Raw genomic sequence first — 13,679 nt, forward strand, 5'->3', positions numbered from 1 at the left:
AGGCCGGGCGCGGTGGCTCAAGCCTGTAATCCCAGCACTTTGGGAGGCCGAGACGGGCGGGCCACGAGGTCAGGAGATCGAGACCGTCCTGGCTAACACGGTGAAACCCCGTCTCTACTAAAAAATACAAAAAACTAGCTGGGCAAGGTGGCGGGCGCCTGTAGTCCCAGCTACATGGAAGGCTGAGGCAGGAGAACAGCATAAACCTGGGAGGCGGAGCTTGCAGTGAGCTGAGATCCGGCCACTGCACTCCAGCCCGGACGACAGAGCAAGACTCCGTCTCAAAAAAAAAAAAAAAAAAAAAAAAGTATAATACAAGCGTAAGTTAAAACGTAGAGCACTAAACCAGAAGCCAGAAGACCAAAGTTCTGGTCTTTTCTCTGCCATAACTAGATATGGGAATTTTACTGTGTTTCCATTTCTTCATCTGTAAAATTAGGGAGCAGGGGAAAAGATCACTCTAAAATTATTTCAGAGTTTTCTGAGCTTCCTCCTGACGAGCAAGGAGACTTGTGGTCTGATTCTCGAACTTTCCTAGCAGCATGGCCCCTAAATGCCAGTCTCCACTCCCGCCTCAAAAGAAGAAACCAAGACCATCTCCTGTTCTGAGACTGGAAGAGACATCATCAGCCTCTCTAGACTTGCCGAAGAAGAGAAAAAGAGCAGCAGGAAGCAACTGAACATACTGATGAAGTACAAAATGAAATAAACAGGCTTAATGAACTGAGGGAGGAGATTTTGAAAGCAGAACAGAAAATAAACTCTGTCAACCATTTTTTTCAGAAGAGGTGAGAATTTATCACCAAAATTCCAAGTTTTGGGGTTATAACGTTTGTCAACCATCCTCAAGTGTCTGCGCTGCTTAGGGAGAAGGACGAAGAGGGACTGCATTATCTGACCAAAGCTGAAGTGACAGAATTTGAAGATACTAAGTCAGGTTACAGAATAGACTTTTAGTTTGATGAAAATCCTTCCTTTGAAAATAAAGTTCTCTTCAAAGAACTTCATCTGAATGAGAGTGGTATTCCATCTTCAAAGTTCACTGAAATCAAATGGAATCTGGAAAGGATGTGATGAAACATTCAAGTCAAACACAGAATAAAGCCAGCAGGAAGAGGCAGCATGAGGCACCAGAGAGCTTCTTCACCTGGTTTACTGACCATTCTGATGCGGGTGCTGATGAGTTAGGAAAGGTAATCAAAGATGACATTTGTCCCATCCCATTACAGTACTACTTGGTTCCCGATATGGACGATGAACGAGGAGGAGGAGAGGAGAAGGAGAAGAGGAAGAGGAGGAGAAGAAAGAGGAGGAGGAGAAGGATTAGAAGATACTGAGGAAGGGTATGAGGAAGAAGATGATGATGATGAAGGGGAGGAATGATAGTAGGATGAAGGAGAAGATGACTAATAGAACATTGATGGATTCAACCTTCCTTTTTAAAATTTTCTCCAGTCCCTGGGAGCAAGTTGCAGTCTTTATTTTTTTGCCCCTCTTGGGGCTCACTTGCCCTGCTCTTGAGGTCTCTTTTCTCTACACCATGGTTCTCAACTTATTTGGGGGGTAAATACTTTGAGCAGAATATTATGGGATAAGAGTCTCTACCCCTTTCTGTTCCAAATTCATTTTTATCCCTTCCTGTCTGAACAAAAACTGTATGGAATCACCACCACCGAGCTCTGTTGGAAAAAAGAAAAACCTGCTCCCTTCACTCTTCTGGAACCTGGAGGGTGCTAGGCCCCTGTGTGGTAGTGCACAGAATTCTAGTTCCTTTCCTCCTTTTTCTGTATACTGGACTCAGAGAGTATACTGTGTCTCTATGTGAATATGGACAGTTAGCATTTACCAATATGCATCTGTCTACTTTCTCTTATTTAAAAAGGGGAAAGAAAACTCTAAAAACTGGGGTTAGAGAAGGTCAGCAAAGGGTGGATTTGAGATGGTTGGGTGGGTTAAGCGGGCATTTTGACAACATGGCTTCTCTTTTGGCATGTTAAATTGAGATGTCTGACACACATCCTTGCAGTTTAAGGTAATACTTTTAAAATAAATTCTCTCCTAATGATGACTTGAGCCCTGCCACTCAGTGGAAGAATCAGCAAAACCTGTAGTATCTTATTTGGAATTGACATTCTCTATTGTAATTTTCATCCTGTTTATTTTTAAAATTTTTCTTCTTGTTTCACTGGAAAGATGATGCTCAGTTTTAAAAGTTAAAAGTGTACAAGTTGCTTTGTATAAGTTGCTTTGCTATAAAACTAAATGTGTTCACAATGGAAAAAACTTTTCAGCTCAAACATCTTATGATTTCATGACCCAAAGTGAGGTATGTCATATTACATTTTCTTATTTTAAATAGAAATTAAAAGTACATAAGTTTGAGTTAAAGGTAGCATTATATTGTTTTTAACTAAACGAGGTAGCTATACATACATTATTTTATTAGCAATAATAAAAACTCATGAAGAGATATAATGAGAATTTAATAATAAGAATATACAATGCTTTCCCTGGATAAAGTTACTTCTGTAATACTATTTTTTTAATTTAAAAAATTACCTTCTAAACCATTAACTTGAAATACTTAATAGCTACTTTTATAAGTCCTATTTTAGGAAGCCTAGACAAGCAAACCAAATTAATAGAAATTGAGAGTAGAGAAAATTAGCAATGGGCCAGGTGCAGTAGCTCACACCTGTAATCCCAGTACTTTGGGAGGCCCAGGTGGGGAGATCACTTAAGGCCAGGAGTTTGAGACCAGCCCGGACAACATGATGAAACCCTGTCTCTACTAAAAATACAAAAAAATTAGCTGGGTACGGTGGGGCATGTCTATAATCCCAGCTACTCGGGAGGCTGAGGCAGGAGAATTGCTTGAACCTGGGAGGCAGAAGTTACAGTGAGGCGAGATCGCACCACTGCACTCCAGCCTGGGTGACAGAGGGAGACTGTCTTAAAAAAATAAAAATAAAAAAATCAGCAATGCCCTCTTCTGGGCTACAACTACTTAATGAATAATATATACAAGCCTTGGAACTTATTTCACAATTCTTTTTGAGCATGTGTGCATGGGTTTACCAGCCATTTCAACTTCTTTTTTGTTTTTTGTCTTTTTGAGACGGAGTTTCACTCTTGTTGCCCAGGTGGGAGTGCAATGGCATGATCTTGGCTCACTGAAATCTCCGCTTCCTGAGTTCAAGCGACTCTCCTGCCTCAGCCTCCCAAGTAGCTGGGATTACAGGTGCCCACCACCATGCCCAGCTAATTTTTTTTTGTATTTTTAGTAGAGACGGGGTTTCACCATGTTGCTCAGGCTGGTCTCAAATTCCTGACCTCAGATGATCCACCCGCCTCAGCCTCCCAAAGTGTTGGGATTAAAGGGGTGAGCCACCACGCCTGGCCTCAACTTCTTTCTTAAACCTGACTGGATCCAGCAAATATTTATTTAAAGTATTGTCAATATGGCGGGCTTTCCCTTTAACTTTCATTTCCCATTTCTCTTCTGCTTCCAATACTATTTATTTATTTATTTACAGAGTCTCATTCTGTCACCCAGACTGGAGTGCAGTGGCGCAACCTAGGCTCACTGCAACCTCCGCCTGCCAGGTTCAAGCAATTATTGGGCCTCAGCCTCCCAAGCAGCTGGCACCACAGGTGCATGCCACCATGCCTGGCTAATATTTGTATTTTTAGTAGAGACTGGGCTACGCCATGTTGGCCAGGCTGGTCTCGAACTCCTGACTGCAAGTGATCTGCCTGCCCCCACAAAGTGCTGGGATTACCATCGTGAGCCACCACGCCCGGCCCCATTACCATTTATATTTTAGCATACTTTGCAGTGTCCACTTTGGTTTTCCATTTTCATCTTTACCATGTCTGGTCTCTCTGTCTCTCTTACATGTGATTTCATTTCTGACTCAAGGGACTTCATTCACCCAGTTAGGTATTAGGAGTTCTGAGATCCTCAAATTTCAGATTTCCCATGTTCCACCTCCTTTCTGCAATACCAGATGTAGCAGGTTTGCCAGCAAATTCAAACATATTATTCTGTCAGTTTAAATTTTCCAAGTTGACATTTTTATATTCCATTTATTTTCATCACTAGCAACTAGGTTGCTTAAAGTCTAAGGATTTTGCCTTTTAAATACTTTCTAGCACTTTGATATACATTGGAGAAACCAAGGAAGTTTCAAATTCAAAATGTCATCTAGTCAAAATGGAGAGGAAAAAATAGCACCCAATATTTAATTTGTCAAAACTGTGCAACACAGCCCTTTTTTGGAAGGCCTAAGAAAAAAAATTATTGTATGCTATAATATAACTATAAAAGGTATTGGAGTTTCTTTGGGGAATTTTACCATATTTCTTGAAATATGGGATCTGTATAAATTTGAATCCCTCCAGAGTTTTAACTATAATTCCTAAAGTTATCATTTACAAATATAAATGTTCATTATGAATTCATTTTTACTTCTTACCTCCATTCCTCAAGAGGTAAAAATCAAATCTAGGGGAAAAATAATACTAACTAAATTTGATAAAGCTCACTGTATCTAGTATAGTGTTGTATACTCTATGGCTATTTCAGAGTCATAACTAATCTCTCTGCTTTCACCCTTGCCCCCCAGAGTTTACTCTCCACAAAGCAGCTAGACTGAACCCTATAAATCTAAACTCTCCAAAAGATTCCCATCCCACTCAGAATAAAATCCTCCTTCCTTATTATGGTATACAAACCCTACATAACCAGTCATCAGCAATCCCCATCACTACTCCCACACAATTCTTTTACTTTCTTTTTTCTCTTATATATTATCCCTTACCATTCTCCTTCAGCTTTCCTCTCCAGCCAGTCTAGCCTCTTCCGCCATTCTGGAAGGATATACATCTCTACTGTAAATACAGTCTCCAGACTTTTGTCCTCGATGGTCCTCTTCCTGAAACGTTTTTATCTCAAAAGTCACAAGTTTGACTCTTTCAGACAGTAATTATCTGCTCAATGTTACCCCATTAGAGGCTTTCCCCAGCCATCTAATCTAAAACAGCACATTCACTGGGCATGGTGACACAGGCCTGTAATCCTAGCACTGTGGGAAGCCAAGATGGGTGGATCACCAAAGGGCAGGAGTTGGAGAACAGCCTGGCCAATATGGCAAAACCCCATCTCTACTAAAAATACAAAAAAAAAAAAAAATACTGGGGCGTGGTGGCACACGCCTGTAATCCCAGCTACTCAGGGGGCTGAGGCAGGAGAATTGTTTGAACCCGGGAGGTGGAGGCTGCAGTAAGCCGAGATCACACCACCACACTCCAGCCTGGACAACAGAGGAAGGCTCTTTCTCAAAAAAATAAAATAAAATAAAAAATAAAACAGCACTTCTATATCACTCTCTCTCCCTTTACCCAGTACTATCTTCCTCCCTACCACTCATCATCTCATTATATAGTAAATCAATATTTAGTTAGCACCTGTTTCCACCCACTATAATGTAATTTCCATGAAGGCTGTGATTTGTTCAGTGCTGTTATTTCCAGTGCCAAAAAACTACCTCGCAGGTGCTCAATAACTGTTGAGCAGATGAAAATTTAAAATGTCTGACTCTAGAATCCATGTTATCAACTTTACTTATTCATACACACCAAAGAAGTCCTTTAAATAATAAATGTTAGAAGCATATTTAAACTGAGAATATTGATTGCCTCTAAAGAAGAGGCTAAAGGGAGAGAAATACAGGGAGATTAAATGTATACCCCTTAAATCTTGAACTATATTAATGAGTTAATTTTTCAAAATTAAACAAAATGCAACATGTTAATTTAACAGGTTATAACAATGACTGAATTACGTTAACTCTCCAATTTAATTCTGCATTCTCAGGATATGGAACACTAATGGCCAAAACATGACAATCTTCATGTTGTTTTCTGGTGCTTTTTGTTGTTGTTGTTGTTGTTGTTTTGACACAGAGTTTCACTCTTGTTGCCCAGGCTGGAGTGCAATGGTGTGATCTGGGCTCACTGCAACCTTCATCTCCCAGGTTCAAGTGTTTCTCCTGTCTCAGCCTCCCGAGTAGCTGGGAATACAGGTATGCACCACCACAGCCAGCTAATTTTGTATTTTTAATAGAGATGGGTTTTCACCATGTTGGCCAAGCTGGTCTCAAACTCCTGACTTCAGGTGATCCGCCCACCTTGGCCTCTCAAAGTGCTGGGATTACAGGCATGAGCCACCACGCCCAGCCCTGTTCTAGGGTATTTTAATAAGACTCTCCGGGAATTTCTCAGAGCACAAGAAGTTAAATGTTACTTTCTTAAATGTTCCCTACTTTTGTATCATATTACATCTTAATTGGCAATCGCCTTGTCAGTAGGAAGTCCTTACCTACATTCATCTGTTCATTCATAAAGGGTGACACAGCCACCAAACAGTAAGTGGAGTCTGAGGATAGGAAAAACAAAATCCCCAAGTGTTTTTGCCTACTCTCACCACTCAGCACAATATTTGACACCAGATGTGTGGGGTTATTTCCTCCACACACCAAGCAAGCAGTGCACAAGCTGGGTGTCTTACAATTTAACTCAATTCTAATTCTATCTACCTAGAGATAGTGTCAGATTCCACAAGTCCAGGGCTTAGGCCAACATGACTGTCCTAGACTTCAGATGCCATTTCTGATTGATTGGCAATAAACTGGGGTTTCCACAACCCCTTCCTTGGTTAGATTAATTTGCAAGAGTGGCTCACAGAACTCAGGGAAACACTTTACATACGTTTACTGATTTATTATAAAGGATATTACAAAGGATACAGATGAACAGCCAAATAAAAAGACACAGAGCAAGGTGTGGGAGAAGAGTGGCTGAGCGGAGTCCTTCAGTAACTTCCATGTGTTCAGCTCTTGCAAAGCTCTCTGAACCCAGTACTTTCAGGTTTTGTGAAGGCTTCATTACATAGGCATAGTTGATTAAATCACTGGCCATTGTTGATGAGGTTAACTTTCAGCCTCTCTCCCCTCCACAGAGATGTGGGGGTGGGGGTGGGATGGGGGGGTGAGGAGTGAGTGCTGAAGTCCCGACCTTCTATCAGCCTCTCCTCAGTCTTTCAGATGACCAGTCCCCATCCTGAAGCTATCTAGGGGTCCCCAGCCTCCAGTCATCTCATTAGCATACAAAAGACGCTCTAATCACTAGGGAGAGTCCTAGAATTTTAGGAGGTTTTTTTTTTGGCCAGGAAACAGAATAAAGACCAAATATATATTTCACAATATCACATAAAGTTTCACTGTTATAAGAAACTCTGTCACCAAAGTTCCCATAACAAAATATTCCAGGATACGGTCCATTATATCCAGAATTTAAGGTCCTAGGCCTGGTAATAGAGTTGGGCGGAAGAAGGGTTGAGTAGGAAAAAGTAGAAGCAGCAATCCAGCCACTTCTCACTTCCCCTTCTAACCACAGCTAGTCCCTATTTAAATAGGAAGCCACTCCCAGTTCTCTTGAAAACAGTGGTCCTCTCAACTGCCAAGGCCACAGGAAGAAGGTCACTTTCAGAAAAGAAAACCCAGAATGATGACAGTAATGAAATCCGTCATGGACCAATGATAGACTAATGGTCTTCCCAGTACTTTATAATTCTTACTATATCACAAAGGATGAGGATTATAAACCCAAAGTTAGAAAGAATAAGCACTGATTTCTGCCAGCTATAAGGTAATAGACGATTGCACTTAACTTTCAAAATCAAATAAGGCTGGATACTTTTCCAACTCTTCTGCATTAAATTATTAGATGTTGTATGATAGTATGAGAACCTTAACCTTTCTGTATGAAATCCGATTTTTGTTCGTTTGAGATGGAGTTTCGCTCGTAATGCCCAGGCTGGAATGCAAAGGCACAATCTCGGCTCACTGCAACCTCTGTCTCCGGGGTTCAAGCAATTCTCCTGCCTCATCCTGCCAAGTAGGTGGGATTACAGGCATGTGCCACCACGCCTGGCTAATTTTTTGTATTTTTAGTAAAGACAGGGTTTCACCATGTTGTCCAGGCTGGTCTCGAACTCCTGATCTCAGGTGATATCCACCCACCTCGGCCTCCCAAAGTGCTGGGATTACAGACACGAGCCACCATGCCCAGCCTCTGAAATCACTATTACATACACATATTCTGCTATCATTTAAATAATCAACACTCTGTTAAGATTTTTAAAAATCACTACAGAGTTTTCAAAAAATTACTAAGAAACAGTCTGTGTCCTATTAAATGACAGATGGAGCAATTACTAACTCAACTGAAATGAGACAGAAAATCTGACAAAAAACTGGAAACTGTCATATACAAATTAAGGTTGGACCTAAGCAAAAGCATTACAAATGGTTTTTCTTTTGCTTTTATATTCTCTTTAAGAAAAATACCCATCCTGGCTAACCCGGTGAAACCCCGTCTCTACTAAAAAATACAAAAAACTAGCCAGGCGAGGTGGCGGGCGCCTGTAGTCCCAGCTACTCGGGAGGCTGAGGCAGGAGAATGGCGTGAACCCGGGAGGCGGAGCTTGCAGTGAGCTGATATCCGACCACTGCACTCCAGCCTGGGCGACAGAGTGAGACTCTATCTCAAAAAAAAAAAAAGAAAAATACATTTAATTGCAAACAAAGTATAAAGTAGAAGAGTAACTGATACTTTGTGACATTTTACCATTCCCCTATAGTCAAAATATAACAAAATATTTGAACCAATCATGTTTCACTCCTTGGTTAGTCACTGTATATAGCAGAGACTCTATACTCAGTAGTTATAGATTTAGTTATGAAAAACAATCCCTATACTCAGTAGTTATAGATTTAGCTATAAAAAACAATCCACAGGAATACCTTGGCTCTCACTCTCCCAAAGGTAGATACAGTTGGCATCTTGAGCATGCTAGTCAATCTATCCAAATGCACAACTACTAATATTCCACCACTCTCTAGCTGTTTCCTATTTCATTTCATTGGGGAGACAGAGACAAACCAAAAAATATGATAAGAGAATGTCAAATGTGGCCAGGCGCGGTGGCTCACACCTGTAATCCCAGCACTCTGGGAGGCCGAGGCACGTGGATCACAAGGTCAGGACATCAAGACAATCCTGGCTAACATGGTGAAACCCTGTCTCTACTAAAAATATTTTAAAAATTAGCCAGGCGTGGCAGCAAACGCCTGTAGTCCCAACTCCTCAGGAGGCTGAGGCAGGAGAATGGGGTGAACCCGGGAGGCGGAGGATGCAGTGAGCCGAGATATAGTGCCACTGTACTCCAGTCTGGGCAACAGAGCAAGCCTCCGTTTCAAAAAAAAAAAAAAAAAAAAAGGAATGTCAAATGCAACCATTCCACCAACACTGTTATCTCCATAACATCCTATAAAATTATCACTCAAGCTCGAATTACAACAAACTCTCAATAAATCCTAGATCACTTTTATTTTCACTGGACAAATAAAATATCCCTGTTCTTGTCCCACACTGCCTGAATTTCCATTTTCCAAGTCACGTTGTCATAATGGCACACAACTTCACCCATTTGTTGTACTTGTAAGCACCAGAAAAATCAAGTACATTAACTCAAGCAGGTTGAGTTAAATCTGACAATTCACTTAACCTTTAATTACTTATGTGCTAGACATAAAAGAATGAAACACATGGCATGCAGAAAAATTGTACAATCATATCACATAGAAAAAATTTTAAAACTAGGTTAGGAAAAGTAAATCAATAAATTTTGGTTAATCAAAGTATGTTCTGAAACATTAAGTCTGATAACTTCTTCCTAATAAATACAAGAGCCTGAATTATTTTCTTAAAATTTTGCTATTTCAAGTACAGAATTTTTTACATATTTTTCTTTAAAGCGTTAAGTCACACTGCATTATGTCTATCTGAAGTACTACTTAAATTACTAGAAAGAAATCAAGATAACATTAAACTCTTAAAATATCTTTGGTAACTGAAGGAATTATCTTCTGTGTTGTTGTCTATATTAAAGGTCATATCATATTTCATACTTTTCTTAGATAAACATTTAAACAGCATACATGGTATGATGGAGAAAATTATAACAAACTCACACCAAATATCAGCCTTTCTGAATTTCCAAAAAAGGGCACAACTTGCCAAAAAAAAAAAAAAAAGGAACCATAATTTTCATGTATCAAGAAAAAAATATAATAATCAGTTTTTCTAAAGTACTCAAAGAAGTCAATTTGAGGCAACACTACCAGAAAAAAGTGGCCAATGAAATCATACAAAATTTCTAAACTTAAAAAATGTAGTAGGCTCTTTCTAAAGGTGAATATTATCGTCAAATCAGTAACTCAAACCAGCCCTAAATGTCTGCTTTTTTTTTTTTTCCCAGGTAAGCAAGTGGGATTTAATTTTTTTGTTTATTTGTTTCTTTTTTGAGACAGAGTCTCGTTCTGTCACCCAGGCTGGAGTGTAACGGCACGATCTTGACTCACTGGCAACCTCCATCTCCTGGGTTCAAGCAATTATCCTGCCTCAGGCTCCCAAATAGCTGGGATTATAGGTGCCTGCCACCACGCCCGGCTAATTTTTTGTATTTTTAGTAGAGACAGGGTTTCACCATGTTCACCAAGCTACTCTCGAACTCCTGACCTCAAGTGATCCGCCCGCCTTGGCCTCCCAAAGTGCTGGGATTACAGGTGTGAGCCACCATGCCTGACCTGTTTTTTTGTTTTTTTTTTTAGATGGAGTCTCACTCAGTCGCCCAGGCTGGAGTGCAGTGGCGCAATCTCAACTCACTGCAAGCCACCTCCCAGGTTCACGCCATTCTCCTGCCTCAGCCTCCCGAGTAGCTGGGACTACAGACGCCCACCACCACGTGGCCTGGCTAATTTTTTGTATGTTTTTTAGTAAAGACGGGGTTTCACCTTGTTAGCCAGGATGGTCTCGATCCTGGCCTAATTTTTAAGTTACAGCAGAAACTGGATTTTCTTCCTAAGTACTGGAGTATCCCCTAGTGGACTGGTGAGGAACAGTTTCTTGTCTTACTAAATCAAACTCTGTCATAATAAATTCACTTGTTTATAATCTCACCTAAATAACTTTTTTCCTATAGTCAAAACGGAGTTAACATTAGTTTTTATAAATTTCATAATTTTGACTACAATGAAGGTCCTGCAAGGTAGAAACACATTTTTTTTTTGGCAAATACCATTTCCAGTGTTTCAAATATAATAACCTCTTTCAAGAATCTTGTTACATGAGCATGAATTTAGTAATTGAAAAACCAATCATCCTTAATAGTTTCCTAATGACATAACTTAAGGCAAAGGAAGTTTTTATGGAAATTAAACTACTTCATGAACTAAATGTCAACAATCAAATCACGAACATTAAGCAGAGTGCTTTCTAAAGAGCCAGGGGTTTCAAGCCAGGAGGCTTGAAAATGATTTTTTTTTTACATATATAATTTCTGCTAACATGGAATAAAGATTTCTAAAAAACCATTTTTACGGTATCAACATTCTATTTACACACAAATTAAAACTCAACACACAAAACACTTCATATTTCTGCAAATAATTAAAATCCACTGAAGAATACAAGGGCTCCAGCTAGCAGTATGACTGGAACCTTGTGAGAAACCCTGAGCTAGAAACACCCAGCTAAGACACTCTCAGATTTCTAACACTCAGAATAAATGTTGTTTGTTTTAAGCTGCTAAATTTGGGGATAACTGGTTACTCAGCAACAAATATGTTGTGTTTAATATGCTTAAAGAAAAAAAGAAGGCAATGATAGTAAGAAGAAAATGGCATTATAAAACAAAGAAAATAACAAATGTTGGTGAGGGTATGGAGAAACTGGAACCCTTGTGCATTATTGGTGGGAATATAAAATGGTAAAGCCACTATGGAAGACAGTATAGTGATTCCTTAGAAAAATTAAACATAGAATTACTGTATGATCCAACAATTCCACTTCTGTATATATATTCAAAAGAATTGAAAGCAGGAACTCAGAGATACTTGCATGTCCATGTTCACTGCATCATCAGTCACAACAGCCAAAAGGTGGAAGCAACCAAAGTAGTCCACAAAGAGATGAGTGGATAAAGAAAATGGGCTAGGTACACAGCATTAAATATCATTCAGCCTTAAAAAAAAAAAAAAAAGAAATTCTCACACACATTACAACACAGATGTACCTTGAAGACATTAAGTTAAATGAAATGAGCCAGTGACAAAAGGGCAAATACTATATGATTCCATTTATATGAGGAACCTAGAGTAATCAGACTCATAAAGGCAGAAAGTAAAATGTGGTTGCCAAGGGCTGGAGGAAAAGGGCAAACGGTGAATTATAGTTTAACAGATGCAGAGCTTCAGTGCGGAAGAAGAAAAGAGTTCTGGAGATGGACGGTGGTCATGTATGGTTACACAACAGTATGAAAAGAGCGATGGCTCACACTTGTAATCCCAGCACTTCAGGAAGCCGAGGTGGGCGGATCACTTGAGGCCAGGAGTTTGAGACCAGCCTGGCCAATATGGCGAAACCCTATCTCTAATAGAAATACAAAAATTAGCCAGGTGTGGTAGCAGGTGCCTATAATCCCAGCTACTCGGGAGGCTGAGGCAGGAGAATCGCTTGAACCCAGGAGGTAGAGGTTGTGGTGAGCCAAGATCGCACCACTGCAATCCAGCCTGGGTAGCAAAGCAAAACACAGTCAAAAAAAAAAAAAATTTTCAAATAGTTAAAACGGTACATTTTATGTTATATGTATTTTACCACCATTTTTTTAATAAGATCAGATTTTACAGAGAATCAAACAGAACCTGCAGAAATAAAAGACACAATAATTGAAATTAGTTCAATGGATGAATATCAGATTAGATCAGCTAAAGAGGACTGTGAATACACAAAATGTAGCATGGTGATATAAAAATTGAATATATCAAACAGAAGTTATGCAACATGAGGACAGAATAGAATGTCCAACATATCTAAATACCATTCAAGAGGGAAAGAAAAGAAAAATGAGAAAGAGGCAATATTTGAAGATATAATTGCTGAGACTTTTCCAAAAACTGCTATAGTTTCTGGAAGCACAAAGAATTGCTAGTAGGATAAGAAATCTATACCTAGTCACTTTCCAGTGAAAATGCAAGACACTAAAGACAAAAAAAATTTAACCACCAGATAGAAATGACAGATTGTCTACAGTAAGGACAATTATACCAACAGTTTCTCAATAGCAACAATGGCACCCAAGGGATAATAAAAATATATATATATTGAAAAAGCTAAAGAGTAAACCAAATACTCTTCAAGGCCTTACAACTAAACCTGCTATGATTTTGAGGGCCCTTTTACCCCCACCAAAAGACTATAAACTCAACTCACCAATACATTATAGTTAACTAATTCTTAAGCAGGAAGGGTGTCTGGTTTTCCTCCAGAATACATCTGCTTGGTTAAAAAAAACACACACATTTAAAAAACAAAAAAGGCCAGGCAAAGTGGCTCACACTTGTAATCCCAGCACTTTGGGAGTCCAGGGAGGGTGGATCCCCTGAGGTCAGGAGTTTGAGACTACCTTGATCAATATGGCGAAACCCTTTCTCTACTAAAAATACAAAAATTAGCCAGGCATGGTGGTGTGCGCCTGTAGTCCCAGCTAATTGGGA

The 13,679-nt window shown here is 39.6% G+C and overlaps 1 pseudogene; it reads left to right on the forward strand.

The window, feature by feature from the left end:
- The first annotated feature begins 518 nt into the window (after positions 1–518).
- LOC105530476 lies at positions 519–1,410 on the forward strand (annotated as a pseudogene).
- Positions 1,411–13,679: the final 12,269 nt, after the last annotated feature.

Source organism: Mandrillus leucophaeus, unplaced genomic scaffold (genome assembly GCF_000951045.1).
Source record: "Mandrillus leucophaeus isolate KB7577 unplaced genomic scaffold, Mleu.le_1.0 Scaffold825, whole genome shotgun sequence".
NCBI lineage: Eukaryota > Metazoa > Chordata > Mammalia > Primates > Cercopithecidae > Mandrillus > Mandrillus leucophaeus.